The sequence below is a fragment of the Phocoena phocoena genome, chromosome 1 (genome assembly GCF_963924675.1).
Source record: "Phocoena phocoena chromosome 1, mPhoPho1.1, whole genome shotgun sequence".
Lineage (NCBI taxonomy): Eukaryota > Metazoa > Chordata > Mammalia > Artiodactyla > Phocoenidae > Phocoena > Phocoena phocoena.
The window spans coordinates 152,101,471-152,116,672 of NC_089219.1; the positions used below are offsets into that span (position 1 = coordinate 152,101,471).

Genomic DNA, 15,202 nt, shown 5'->3' on the forward strand with positions numbered 1-15,202 from the left:
CCCCACTCCGCCCCCCAACCGCCTGACTCTTAGAGGAAGTAAAGAATGCTTGGAATGCCCCCCTCGTTGGCCGTCCCTCTCCACCCCCTGCAGAGCATTCCCCGGACTCCCGCTCCATTGAGAAACTCCCAGGCTCTGAGGGCTAGGATGAAAGGGAGGATAAGGACAAAGTGCAGGCAGGCAGCCGGCTGGCTCCAGCTTCAAGCAGGCTCCCTCCCCCTTACCTCACCCGGCTCTGGTGTTCGCAGGCCCCCAAACAGTCTGCTCCCCGTACACCTGCCCTCCTACCGGCCTTCGGTGCCTGCCGGTTTGGAGCATCTGCACTGCCCCCCCCCCCTGCATCTGGGGAGCTGGCAAAGTTGCTGAGTCTGGGGAAGAAGTGGGGAGGCCAGGCAACTATGGGATCAGGATGGGAGAGTAAACAAGAAACCGTTTAGGCTACAAATGGGGTATTTCAGTCTGATAATTTTGAAAAGGCTCCACGTCTCCTGGTGATGGGGTTCCCACCTCCAGCCTTTTCAGGGAGACTTTTCAAAGCTCTTCCAGCCCCGAGGCTCCACCACTTGAAAACAAGGCAGGTCCAACTGAGTGCTGGAGCTCTGGGCTAGACTGTGGGTAGACACAGGAAAAATATAAGGGAGGGTCTTTACCCAAGAAGCACAGAGTTCAGATGTGGAGTTAACTGTGTTCATTTATTCATTGACTCAGGAATCAAGCCCTATTGTGTGCTAAGCTCCGTGGAAGATAGAGGTAATTGCTCTGTTTCTGGTGCAGCGCGTAAGATCCTAACCTCAGAGAGGTTGCAGACTGAACAGCAAGCCAGCATGCATAAAAATAAGTAAAATTCCACAGAAAAATTTTTAGTTCAGAGAATGTTGAAGGGGAGTTGGGATGATGAGAGAGAAGAATTGCAACTTAGGAGGTAACAGGGCTACCATTTTTTAAGTGCTTATGTATCAAACGCTTGATATGTTATGTAATGCCCAGGAAAGCCTTGTTAGTTCGGCACAATTTTTATCATTCTCGGGTCACAGAGGAAGAAATTGAGACTCAAAAACATAAAGTAACTTGCCTAGTTAGCAGGTGGGAAAACTCAACTCAAATCCAGGTCTGAGGGATGCCAAATCTTAGCGGAGTGGGCGACGGGGTGGGGGGGGGGGGCGGGGGCGCTCATTTAAACTAGATTGGGTTTGGAGAGTTGGGAGAATATCAGTGAATGGAACTACAAATACTTATTGAGACACTATTACATGCCACACTCTTGTCCAGGCACAAGGAGTATGGCAATTCCTTCTGCCCCAGATGCCTTCCCCTTACCTCCAAAGCCCCAAAAGGGAGCTGGGAAATAAAGGGTGAGTGAGAACACGGAGAAGCTAGAGTGGGGAGACAGGACAGGAGGAGAGAAGGGACGCCAAGCCCCTGCAGCCCATCCTACTAACACTGCTGGCGGGGCGGATTTCTAGGAAGAGGAGGGGACGCAAAGGTACCTGGTCCTGAGATCTTTGTCCTCTTTGAGGTCTGTTTGCTTAACCTCTTCCAAGCCAGGGCCTGGGAGGGGTGGGCAGGAGAGGGGATGGATGTGGCGGAAGCCCGCTGGGGAAAGAGACTCTGGGTGGGAAGAGAATGTCTATTACTCCAGCCCCTAGAGACCCAGGCTCGGGGATTCCATTTGCACGGAGCTTCCTTCCCCTCACTTGCCAGGATGCTTCCCCTCACTTGCCGGGATGTTTCATACCAAAAACATTCCAGAAAGCAGGCTCAAAGAGATGACTCTGGGCCCCAGGGGGGAAGGCTGAAGCCCTAGGAATATTTAGTGCCACGTCAGTGCTTCTGGAATGTGAATAACCCAGACAACCACCGGGGGCAACTTTGGGAGACAGGAAAGGGCCTTCAGAAACCAAGGCAAGAAAGTCTTGGTCAGAATTCTCACCTTAGCCTCAGCCCTTTCCTGGGGCAAGTCCATCCAGGCTGTCCCTGAGTGGAAACCCCCTCACTGGGTAGTACCGAGGCTCCTCTGCGCAGAGCGGGGAGACCCCCACAGCAGGCATGTCAGGAGCAGCCCTTCCCTTCTCCCCAGACCCCATCCCAGTCAGGCTGCCTTGGACCTTCTGATGGGCTGGTGGGAAGGGGAAATGGCAATGCAACAGTCCCCTGCATGGCACAGCACCCACATCCCACTAGAGCTTCTGCTCAGCTCTGCAAGCCAGAATCCAGAGACTCACTGACAGCCAGAGAGCATGTCTGGACTGTGATGAAGCCAGGACAAAGGGCGAGCTGAGGAGCCTGGGCATTTTTAAGAGGAGACTGGGGTTGGGGGGATACATGTGTATACAAAATGGACAAAAATCTCTACCCTTACGGGGCTTCCATTCTAGTGGAGGAAGATAGACAACGCAATAGATATAATAAATAGGTGAATTATATAGTATATTAACAGGTCATAAGCATATGAGGAGAATGGGAAGGGGACAGGGAATAACGTTTTATATTGGGGTGATCAGAGAAGGGCTCATCGAGAAGGTGGCATTTGTGCAAAGACCTGAAGGAGGGAGGTGCTAACCACATAGATATTTGGGGGAACCGTGTTCCAGGTGGAGGGAACAGACAATAGAAATGCCTTAAGTGGGAGCAGGTCAGGCTAGTTCTAAAACAGCCATTGAGGTTTTCGGGCGAGCAACATGGCACCTGCCATGCCTACGCTAATGGTTCCGCCGTGGCCCGCAGCCCAGGGACTCCTCCGGAACTGTTGGGAGCAACTGCAACGGAAACTTCGGCAGAGCCGGCCAGGCTTTCCCAGTCCTCGATGGGGACCAGCATTAGCGGTCCAAGGTCCAGCTATATTTACAGAACCAGCAAATGATACCAATGGAAGGAAGGAGATTTCCAGTTTTTTGGAGAGCATCTTTTGGATGGCAGCTCCCAAAGACAGACGCAGCATTGAAGTTAACAGGTGTGGAAGAAGAAACCCTCATAAGCTTATTAAAGTTAAGAACAATATAGACGTTTGTCCTGAATGCGGTCACCTGAAACAGAAACACGTCCTCTGTGGCTATTGCTATGAGAAGGTGTGTAAAGAGACAGCGGAAATCAGACGACAGATAGGGAAGCAAGAGGGAGCCCCTTTCAAGGCTCCTACCATGGAGATCATGGTGCTACACTTGGGGGAGACACCCTCCGAGCAAGATCAGGGTAAGAGGATCATTGAGAGAGAACGGAAGTGGCCATCCTGGTTCACCCAGAATTGACACCAAACATGTTTCGAGAGGATAACTTCACAGAAGACGTTTCTCCTGAAAAAGAGGAAGATTCTTTGTTTTTATGTTGGTTGTGTGCTTGTTTTTAAATCATCAGCATAGCCTAAAGCATTCTTTATAAGCAGTTAGTTCTTTTGCGGGTAATTTGAAGAATGCATCAGGAGTAAAGTCTGAAAATGTTCGTTTATGCAGAGGCTCAATGGATTTATGTGTCTGTTTCTATTATACTATGAAGTTTTAGTACACAGAATTTTCAGGACAGAAAAATAAAACCTAATTTAAAATTCATAGCCAGAATTATGCGTCTGGGCTCTGGTTTTGTTTGCCACTGGTTTTTCTTACAAGAATACTTACTCAAATGCTTTTGTTTAAGTAACACCTGAAAATAGGTTATTTAAATTCTGGGTATCGCTTTTTTAAGATGGTAGATATAGCAGTAAGAAAAAGTTCGTTCTCTTTGGGTTTTTTGTTTGTTTGTTTTAGCAAATTAAAATTGCCTTTGTATGGCACTTTAAAACAAAAAAAGCCATTGAGGCTGGAACAGAGTGAGTGAAGGAGAAAGTAGCAGAGAGAGGGTCAAGATAGGTAGCAGGGGTCGAGCAGTAGAACACCTAGGGCCTTGTGAGCCATTATACAGGTTATGGTTTTTTTCTGAGTGAAATGGGGAGCCAGTGGGAGGTTTTGAGCAAAAGGAATGGTGTAATCTGACTAAGGATTTTTTTTGTGAATTCCTCTGGCTGCTTGTTGAGAATAGCCAGGGGGTGGGGGTGGCCTGAAGGACTTGAGGGATGTTGCGTCCACTGTTCGAGAGTGGGAAAGGTGGCAGGTGGAGGGGGGTGGGGGAAGCTAGGGAGCACTTCGACCTCCAGCGGCGATAAGAGGTATAAGGAGTCTGGAATTTGGGAAAGAGATGTGAGTTGGAGATAGAGATTTAGGAGTTGTTGCTAGGAAAGAATTTCTGCTTTGGGTGGAAAATCACCTTAGTTGATCTCTGAAGTCCCTGAGTTCTAAAGGTTCTAGGATTTTATTGAATAGGAAAGCAGTTATTTGTATAGCTGATCAGTTGTTTGTGAAAGCTTGACAGCCTTGACAGCGGGGGAGGTGGGTGTTGCTGAGCTGGGGAGGCAGTTCTGCCTGATTGCAACTGGCTTTCTCGTCCTGAGGAACACAACGGGGCTTCTCCCATCCTTGGGAGAGGGCTGGGGGGCGGGTTGGGGGGGGGGGGGAACGGTCTTCCTGTACGAGAGGGCTGTACTAAAAGACTTCTCAAGACCCTCCCGCTCTGAAACTTTACGACTGTGCATCTTCTAAGGCTTTTACAGGTTTTATAAGAACATGGGAAATGTCACCCTTGGGCCAGGGCTCTGCCTCTGACACTGGCAGAGGGGATGGGAGTTGCCTTGTACAACCCAGGCCCCAGAGAAGAAGCGGGCTCCTGGATTCCCAGTTCTCTTCCTGTGTTTCAGAGCTTCCTGCTTCAGATCACTGGGGAGCTTGAGCGCAGCCCACAGGGGCCTGGGAATCTGCATTTTTAACAGGCCTGTTGATTGGTTCTGATGACACCAAAGTTTGAGAACTGACTCCAGGTGAGAGCCTTAACTTGCCTCTACAGAGCTGCTGCCTTTAGAGGAATTTTATGCCACTGGGCACACAGCTTCTCTCTGGGATACAAACCTCTATCTCTTTCTCCCTCTCTCACTCTTATTCTGCCTCCTTTTGGCTCTAAAATGCTCCCATCACTGATTGTTTCTCGGTAGAATTCCCCATGCTTTTCAGGCTCTTCCCTCCTCACTCCAGGCACCAGTCCTCTCCCCCAGCTAATCCCACCTTCTCAATTTCACCTTTTCCCCTCTGGGGGCATTTAGGTCAAGTTGGGAGAATGAGTCATCCTAGGGTTGGGGAGGGGGGCTTTAAGTCCATAAATGGGCAAAAACTCTGATTTCAGGTCTCAGTCTCTAGGAAAGAGCCAATTTCTCCCCACTGTCCCCCGCCCCCAAAGGAATTCCCCAGAGAAAAGGAAGGCGTTGGGAGAGGTACTGACCAATGAAATTCTAGAAACAGCAGATTTTTGGGAGATAGGAGACTGACTCAGCTTCCCTGATAAACAGACAGTGCCGGCCAGGATTTTCCCAGCCCAAGAGGCCAAAATCCCATTTCCGGGCGGAAACCAGGGCCCAGCCAACACCACCCCCTCCCTACTCCTCACTGCTTTCCCCTCCTAGAAGAATGCAGCTCCAGGCGGTGCTGACCCGGGCTCTGGACAGCACAGGCTCTCAGCTATCCCAGCAGGGCTGACCATATGCCTCACCCAGACCCCGGGGAAAGGGTGCTGTGACCTTTTAAAGTTCCCTGGCTGGATTCTGAATCACCCTCCAGAATGGCCTGCAGTGTCTTCCTGATCCTTGGCTGTGCCCATCAAGCAGGTGGGCCCCTGGTTGGTAGCAGACGAGCCGCTGGCATGGAGCCCCCCTCTATTAAGGGACCCCTGGCTTGCTCTGCCTCCCAGCCCAGTGCTCAGTTCTCTGTGAATGGAAAAGCCATTGGCCAGGTGGCACCTGGGGAGAGCTGGCTGTCTCCTCCTCAGAACCTCACACAGTGGCCAGGTCTCCCTTGAGATCCTTTCACAATTCAGGGTCTGGGCCTCACGTGGCTGCTCTAGAAACCTTGCTTGCAACAGGCCCAGGAGACTAGGGGGCAGACTCACAAACCTCCAGGAGATGAACAGACACAGCCAGAATGCCAATTTGTTGATTTATAATGAAAAATAGAACTGCTGTGAAACCCACCAGACACTCGGGTTTGCCGATGAGCACGTTCGCTATCTGTTGGCCATTTCACACGAGGGGAAGCCGAGATTCAGTGGGACGGTTGCTCGGGCAGCACAAGAGCTGCGCAGGGAACGCTGTGGCCGTGAATGGTCTTCGTGGAGTACCAGCCTCTCAGCCAGGACGCTCCAGGTGGCCGTGTTCAGGACGCGCTTCCCCAGTACAGCTCTGGAGGACATCCCACACATGTATTTGTTGCCCCAGAGACAAGCTCCTGGCTTAGCACATTCCTCCTTTAGGTAGAACACAGTGCAGTCACTTAGAGAGCCCCTTTCACAGTACCCTCACACCAGTCCTGTTGCCCCAAGGATTAAACTGGATGACTCATGAATGTGCTTTGTAAGCAACACCTCCCCAAAGAAACTAAGGAGTGGGAGAAGGTACTCAATAAATGTTTAATAAAGGGCCTCCACCTGCTCTCCTGGCCCCAGCCCCTTAGAAATGGGAATCTGATAGTTGAATCAGTGAAAAGCCATCCCCTAATAAACCCATCAATGTGTATTGAGACCTTACTTTGTTCTAGGTGCTGTGGAAAATACGGAAGCAATAAAGGCATGGTTCCCTCCCTCAAGGAATTTGTATATAATACATTTGAAGCTATAAAATAACATCTACAGGATGATCGTGAACAGCCCAGAGGTGAGTGTGCTAAGGGTGTATGTCTGGTACAAAAAATGTGTAGTATGCTTATATTCTATTGGACTTGGTTGTAACGGGACCACTTGTGTGGATGAGGGATGGACCACTGGCTGTTTTGGGTCCCCACTCTTTTGTCACTAGATTGGTCAGTAAATGAATAAGCCCCCCACTAACTAAAGTCTCTAGGTGTCTAGGCCCCAAGGCAGGGTCTCCCTTGAGTCCACTCAGTTGAAATGTGAGGGCCCAGCTGTCCTTCCTCACAACCACTAGCCGTGGCAGGAAATGAGAGAGAGGGTCAGAACGAGCAGATGAACACCAGCGAGGGACGGGGGCGTAAGGTGGTTAGCTCCCTCCTTGCCAGCTATGTATGGGGCCAGTTGGGGCAGCGAGCACACTGGTTCTTTGACCCTGTCCCCAGCAGCCCATCCATTCTTTTCTCGCTGCCTGGAGGAGTTTACCTCCTTTAGAGCCTCTCAGAGCCTCAAGATGAGGCAGAATTGTAACTCTCTCTCTGAGTCAGCTTGGTCCACTTCATAACTTGTGTGCCACCCCTAGGGCCCTTGGGTCCGAGTCTTTCTAGACCCATTTTTTTTCATCCCTGCTAAGGCACTAGACGAGATCCGGCCTCAGCCTCCTCCCACCCCCACTACCTATCTCAGAAATAAGAACCAGCTTGGAGTCACATTAAATTATGTGTGCAGTGTGTCATATGCCCACCCCAAATCAATGTCAGGGGCAAGGTGCTGACACTGATCAGCACTGAAGTCTCTGGTGTTGCTCTAGAACACCAGCTCTCAAAGTGTGGTCAGGGACCCCTGGGGGTTCCCCAAGTCCTTTCAGACGAAAACAAGGTCCAAACTGTTTTCATCATAATATGAAAACATCATTTGCCTTTTTACTTTCATTCTCTCATGAGTGCACAGTGGAATTTTCCAGAAGCTTCACGGTGTGTGACCTTATAACAGACCGGATGCTGAAGGAGACATAAGAATCCAACTCTGCACGGCAATGTGAACATACTTAGTACAATCAAACTACACACTTAAAACAGTTCGGATGGTAAATTTTGTGTTATGTATCTTGTTACCACAATTAAATTTTTTAATTTTAAAGAAAAGAATCTGTCTCTTTTTCATTAAGCCAAACCTTAAAAACATTTGCAAAACATGTAGAACAATGCCACTCTTCTCACTATTTTTTGTTTGTTTGTTTTGGAAAATATAGCAAGTTTTTGTAAAAATGTTTTATATGTGTACATGTGTAATTACTGTCACTTTTTAAAACTTATTTTAAAATAAATTAATAAATATTTTTAAATTTATGTTTTAATTTCTAATATGATAAACACCAGTTCACCCACATAAATGCTCTTTGAGTGTCCTCAATAAGTTTTTAGAGTATAAAGGGATCCTGAGACCAAAACATTTAATAACTGCTGCTCTACTGAGAAGAAATACAGCAGGTAGGGTTGCCAGATAAAATGCAGGATTCCCAGTTAAATTTGAACTTCACATATACAACGAAAAATTTTTTAGTGTAATATTACCTAAAACATGCTGAACTAAAAAATTATTTGTTGTTTATGTGAAATTCAAATTTAACTGGGTATTCTGTATTTTTATTTGCTGAATCTGGCAACCCTGACAGCGGGAAAGATTTAGGTTAGGCTGAGAACTTGAGTCAGATGTTGGGATTCTGACCCAGGAAAGGATGGAGAATTTCTGACAGCTTTGAGAAAAACCGAATGGTTCTGAGGGCCCTAAATGCTTAGGGCTAGGGGTGACAGCCAGGAGGTGGGGCGGGGACAAAGGGTCTTCCCTGAGCTGGGCCCAAGACACTCCAAGAAACCCAGGCAGCTGGAGGATTAGCAAAAGCAGTGGAAAGTGAAACCCAACGTTGGGAGGACTGAGGTCTCTGAAGGATGTCAAAAACATGAGGCAGTGAGGTCATTCGGCTGCCCCTGAGCTCTGCTAAAAATAGTTGTGGTTGCCATAGGGGTGAGAGCTATCAGGAAGCCAGGGGTGAATCTCCATGTCTGGTTGGGACTGTGCAGAGATATAGCTGGGGCGGTTGGGCCGTCAGGCCAGGTGGCAGGAAACCTAAGACACACGTTTGGGGCTAGAAATAACAGAGACAAAGAATTAGTCTTAGGAGCGGCCCAGGGGAGAAGGGCCCACACCTCCAGCTAGAATGGAGGCCAATGACAGGTCCCTCCTCCCATCAGCATAGGGAAGCTCTAAGAAGCTCTTTCTTTTAAGAGAGACAGGGGTGCCCCAGAAATAAGACTAGCAGGGAGGTTTTGGTGCTTTTTTAAAAAATTATTTTATTTTTTTGCCTTCAACATGTATTTAACATTACTCTATACTTGGCATTGTACCCATCCCTGAGGATTCTGAATTGAATAAATGTGGTTCCCACCCTCCAGAGTCCGGTGGAGGAGACAGATGCATAAAACCAACACAAATTTATGAATTCTTTTTGATAAGGGTTAATGATCAAAGGCCCGAGCAGCAACCCACCCACTGCAAACCAGGCCCCTCCCTTTAGCAACCCCCAGCCCCAGCCCAGGCTGCAAACCAGCTGAGGGTGGAGAACCACCCAGATGCCTGCAGAGCGACACTCCAAGTTCTAGACCCTTTCTCTGCCCACACATCTCTGCCAACTGTTTGGAGCAAAGGAAAATAACCCAGTTTGGGGAAAGACATAAAAATGACAGTTTTCTGTCTTGAACCTTCTCCCTCACCCCATCCCAGCCTGGGAAAACCTGTTAGATGCTTCTTGAGAGGGTTTCTAAAGGCCATTATTGGCTTCCAGTTAAAGTGGGTGAGTGTGTGTATGAGGCAGGCTGCCCTTCGTTGACCATGGAGGTTTGGGACCCAGTTCGAAGTGACAGAACAGGTAGAGACAAAAGACAGCCTCATTTCTGGTGTCTAGCACTTACTGAACAAACATGGATTGAGCCCCTATTGCCAGGGACCAGGGTGGGATGTCGAGTCCAGAGCTCCAGCCTGCTAGGGGCACCGTCATTACACAGGACACTGGGGAAACCTTCATGGAGGGAGTGAGCTGCGTGTTGCAGGCTGAGTTTTCTGGGTCAAGTAGAGGGGTTTTTAAGGAGCACGAATTCCTTGAAAACTTAAACACTGACTTCAGACAGTCAAGTCTGGTGCCTGTATGTAAACCTCATTCACTCAGTTGTGCTCCATATCCCAACTGCCACCCCCGCTCCAGCCCCATTTTATCCTCAGATATGCTCCTGCCAAGTAAGGTGTCTGCTCTGTAGGGAGAGGCAGGTCCAGGGGCTCTTTCTCTGTCCCCCGGGTTCCTGGGGTTCAGGATCCAGGCCTGGTTTCTGCCCTTGTCTCTCCTCTCTCACAAGCTGCAGCCTGGTAACTTGGCCCCTCACTGCTGTGCCAGGAGGGCGGCTGTTAGAAGCACAGCTCAGCACGGGGGCAGGCTGGGTGTGTCTCTCTGGAGCTGCAGCAGGACCCCGCTGGGCACGGTCAGGAGCCGTCAGGACCAATCTCCCCTGCAGCCAAGTGCAGCCGTTTCTCTGTTGTGCCTTCCCCACCGTCAGACAGACTGTGTTGGCTCCTCTGAGGCCCCATGTGAGAAGGAGAGTGTTGGCTCTGCCCAGATTGGCTGTGTGACCTTGGGCAAGTCAGTGGACGTTGACCTCCTATTTGTTCAAGTATAATCTGTACTCTAGGGTCTGTCCGAGGCAATATGTGTGAACACACTTTGTGAGCTGTAAAGCACAGCACTGGTGTGAAAGGCTGTTACTTTGTGGGAGTGCAGAGCCCCCCATGGTTAGAACAGGGAGGCTGTCTCAGAGTTTACTTTTCAGGCATCATCTTCCACATGGGGATTCCTAACCTGGGGTCCCGATGTTCTGCAGGGAGTCCTGGTGGCATTTGTAGGTTTTATGAGAAGGTACATTTTCTGGGAAGATGATGCAGAGCTTTTCCTCAGACCCTCAAGAGAGTGGACAAGTGAAGACCTGTTGAGAGCCACTGCCTGAGCCTTGGGCTTCATCCCTGGGGGTCATCTGCCAGGGAACCCCGACCCAGGAAGGCCGAGGGGCCTCCGAATCGTTGGAGGCAACAGTCATGCAGGCTGAGTGACCTATGTGTACCCACTCAACAAGGACATGTCTAAACAGCCACATGAGTCCAAAATCGCCAAGGAGGTGTTTGCTGAGCCCAAGTTCTATGCAGGCCAGCAAGACAATAGAGCTCATGGGATCTATATCATGCCAAAGTCTAGGAGGTGATTGCTCTGTACTAGTCTCTGTGTTGGCCTGATTTTGACTGGAAGGCCAAGTCCCATTCTAGATACCATGTAACTATAAGAATGCAGATAAATGGAAATATTTCCAGGGGACACAGGCCAAGCTGTCAAAATGTCTTGAAACCAGTCTTAGGAGGAATGACTAAAAGAACTGAGGGTATTTGGCTCAGAGCAAAGAATTACAGAGTAGATGGAGACTGGGAGTGGACATTAAATTCTTGACATGCTCTCTAGTGGATTCTATAGGGAGGCAGATAGTAACTTAGTAAAAGGAAATACTTTCTAACAGTGAGCTTCGTGGAGTGGATGGACTGGAACTCCCCACTACCCCACATATTTGGTCTTTTGGAAGGGAATAAATTACAGCGTCTAAGCTCTATCTCAGAAGAAGAGGAAGACGAGACAATGACCATTCCTCCCCTGGGACTCAGGGAGAATGGGTGTTGCCTTGTAGAGGGGAGAAGGGGCAGGGCAGGGAACAGCAAGCCAGATCTGGGCCCCTGTGGCCTCTGCCTGCTTTCACAAAGGAGTCTTCTCTGACTGCCTGGATCAACTGTGGTCAAATCCCTTCCTCCATGGACCCTGCTGTCTTGCACACAGCTTGCACACAGGTTTCCCACTCCTGTCCTCACAGCTCTCGGGGCCCTCCTGGCCCACCACCCAGCAGGGCAGGTCCCGTGAGTTGGCCTTGGATGGATGTTGAGGGGAGTTTGTCCACCTCCGCTCACACTTCACGAAGGATGGGGGTCCCACAGAGGAGCCCAGAGACGTGGTCTGAGGGGGAAGCTGCCCGGCCCTGTCTGGCACAGCCGAGGAGGCTGGCAGGCGTGCCCCCTCTCTAGTGACCTCACCTGAGCCTGCCAGGCGCGCCCTCCCTGCCACACCCTTCCTAAACCTCCTTCCAAACCTGCTCTCACCCAGCAGGCCTGTCGAGCACCGCGCCCCATCTCAGGGCCCCAGGGGAGCCTAGGGAGAGTGAGGTAACTGTGGGTCAGCCCCTCACCACGGCCTGGTCTGGTCTGAGGGGCAGGGCTGGCCTCCTGCCTCCAGTCGATTCTGGGTCCCTGATGACTTCCGGGGTTGGGGGGTCACAGAAGTGCAAAATGATAGACTGTCAGGGTTGTTATATACATGGGGAAACTGAGGTCTGCAGAGAGCAGACACAAGCAGCAGGACACCCAGTCTGCAGTGGGAAGCTGGGGGACTGCATGGCAGGGGACTGCTGCCCTCCTGGCCCCGGCAGGCCTCTGACTTGGGAAAAGTCTGAGGTTTAGAGCCACCTGACAGTTCTCCTGCTGCCTCCCTTGCTTCTTTGCTTTTTTGGACCCATATGAAGGTGTTCTGGAGCGTAGGAGCGAGGTCAGGGAAGGGATGACCCTGTGGGGTCAGCAACGTGGGCTTTGGAGCCAGACAGGCATAGGTTAGAACCCTGGTTGCTGCCACCTCCTGCCAGCAGGACCTTGAGAAGTACCTAGGTCTCGCTGAGCCTCAGTTTTCTCATCTGCAAAATGACAATAATTACTATCTAGAAATGCAGAATGTGTTACATCTATTATCTCATTTAACTCTCACAGCAAACAGTTTGAGGCAGATATTATCTCCAACGTTCAGATGAGAAAACTGAGGCTCAGATACATCGTGCAGGATCTCGGGAATCCTGATGAGTGGTAGAGCTGGGACATAACCTGTGACTGTCTGATCCCAGGGCCCGTGCTCTGGACCACTCTGCCATTCTGCCGTGGCCTTGGAGGATGGCTGGGAGAAATGACGGGGTGAAGTAACAGGATATAGCGCCCCTTCCCCAGGCCCTGATGAGGTGTCGCAGGGAGCAGGGCTGGGTGAGGGAAGAGGAGAGAGGGGCTTCTGGGTCCAAAGCAGAGGCCACTGCAAGGGTCCCGGGCCTGTGGCAGTTCGGGTTAGCGGAAGGGGAGGGACCGGAAGTCTTCTCGAAGGTGGATGAGGGCAGAGCCAGTGAAATAGAGATTCTGTGGTTAAAGCAGCCCCTCAGTGTTCCTGAGGCCGTGGGGCTGAGGGAAACTCAGACTCAGGAGGAACAGGTGCCAAGCTGCTGACAGTGCTTTCCCCTGCGGAGGGACAACATTTTTACTCTCTAGCCCCCATATTGTTTGCATTTTTTACACCGACTGTACATTATTTGAATTTTCTTGTAAAGGAAAAATAAAGGCTAGAAAGATGAATGTCAAATGCTAATAGTGGGGACTTCCCTGGTGGCACAGTGGTTAAGAGTCTGCCTGCCAATGCAGGGGACACGGGTTCGAGCCCTGGTCCGGGAAGATCCCACATGCTCGCGGAGCAACTGAGCCCGTGAGCCACAACTACTGAGCCCAAGTGCCACAACTAATGAAGTCCGCGTGCCTAGAGCCATTGCTCCGTAACAACAGAAGCCACAGCAATGAGAAGCCCACGCACCGCAACAAAGAGTAGCCCGCGCGCAGCAATGAACACCCAAAGCAGCCAAAATAAATAAATAAATAAAATAAATTTATAAAAAAAAAAAATGCTAATAGTGGGTGGAGGGCATCATCTGTGACTGAAGTTCCCTCAAATTTTCTACGACAAACATGTATTAATCACTCTCAGAAAATATTATTTAAATGAGATTATACGTGTAAAGTGTCTAGAACAGCACTTCTGCCGTGACGGAAACGCGTTCTGTCTGTGCCGTCCAGTACAGCAGACACCAGCCACACGTAGCTCCTGAAAGGTAGCTAGTGCAGCCGAGGAAATGAATTTTTAATTTTATTGAATTTTAATTAACTTACATTTAATTTTAAGTAGGCCTGGCCTTTGAGGGTTCAATAAGACAGACTGTGGATGACGGTGCTGGGCTTTATTTATTTATTTTGGTCGCGCCACGCGGCTTTCGGGATCTCAGTTCCCCGACTAGGGATTGACTGAACCCCAGCCTGCGGCAGTGAAAGCCTGGAATCCTAACCACTAGGCCACCAGGGAACTCCTGATGCTGGCCTCTAGAAGAAAGTTTGCTGCCCTGTCACCATCTGAACCCTTCCTGATGAGTGCCCTCTTCCCTGCCCTCTCTTTCCTCCCCGGCTTCAGAGCTTCCTCTACCTTCCGCTACTGCCTCCCCCTCAGCCACCTTACCTTCCTTCTCTGACCCTGTACAGAGCGCAGGGGTTCCTCGGTCAAATCCCTCCAGCTGTGCTTGTCGTGATGTGCACACCTGCAGGTGAGAGCCCAGGCTCAGCACCGCCTCCCTGTAGCAATCTCGAGAAAGTCACTGCCTCTATCTGGGCCTCAGTTTCCTCATATGTATAATGGGAGTCTTGGCCAGAGATTCCATAAAGGCCTCACGGCCCTTTACCTAGCTGCTGAGGTCACAGGCTGGGATCACTGGGCATGGCCAGGGGTACTGGGCACTGCTGAGCAAGAGGTACTTAAGTGAGGTGACAGAAAGGACTGTCTGGCTGTCAGGATTATGAGGTGCTGGGACGGGCGAAAAATGTGTGATGAAAGATGTGTCATGGAGGGAAGAGAACTTTGCTAATCCAGCTCCCCTCCAGCAGCTAGCTTCTCTTTCTTAGATCATAACTTCGTTTTAGCAGTTACCAAGCTCCACTGTCATTTTTTTACCTCTGTCTTCCTGGATAGATTTTGAGATGTTCGAAGAGAAAGAGTTTGTCTAGTTCACCTCGGTATCCTCCATCTCTTACATAAAACAGATGTTCATGTAGGGTTGATGAACAGCTGAATAAATTGTTCCTTTGGACCCTCCCTCGGCTTTTCCCTCTGGGGTTGGCATTAAGCTCTGTGGCTCAAAGGACTTAGCCTTGGGAAAAAATAGAAAGTCAATGGAATTTGTAGAAAATTGTTTTTCCCTTTCTGCCTCCTTGAAAATGTTTTTTCTTCAACCTCTCAAACCCTAACCTTCTCTTTCTCTGGCAGAGTAAAGAAAGTGTTCAACGGGAAAAACAAATTCATACTAAGGTGTGAATGGCTCAAGGTTTACCCCTCCGTAGGTCACCTGCATTTGTACATGTAACAAGCAACACTTAGCCTACCTGTGGGTGTCAGGCTTCAGCCACAGCTGCGGCGGCATTGTCAGCAAGCCTGGGTTTGTCCTGGGGCAGCCATTCACCAGCTGTGTCCACGAGTAAGTTCCCCTCATCTTTCTGAGACTCGGTTTGCTATCTGGAAGTGGAGTCTTATGTCACC

The 15,202-nt window shown here is 49.9% G+C and overlaps 1 pseudogene across 1 annotated transcript; it reads left to right on the top strand.

Moving 5' to 3' along the window:
* The first annotated feature begins 2,668 nt into the window (after positions 1–2,668).
* LOC136137859 (large ribosomal subunit protein bL32m pseudogene) lies at positions 2,669–3,291 on the top strand (annotated as a pseudogene). The gene has a single exon (XR_010656746.1). The product of XR_010656746.1 is annotated as a large ribosomal subunit protein bL32m pseudogene (transcript).
* The last annotated feature ends 11,911 nt before the right edge of the window (positions 3,292–15,202 follow it).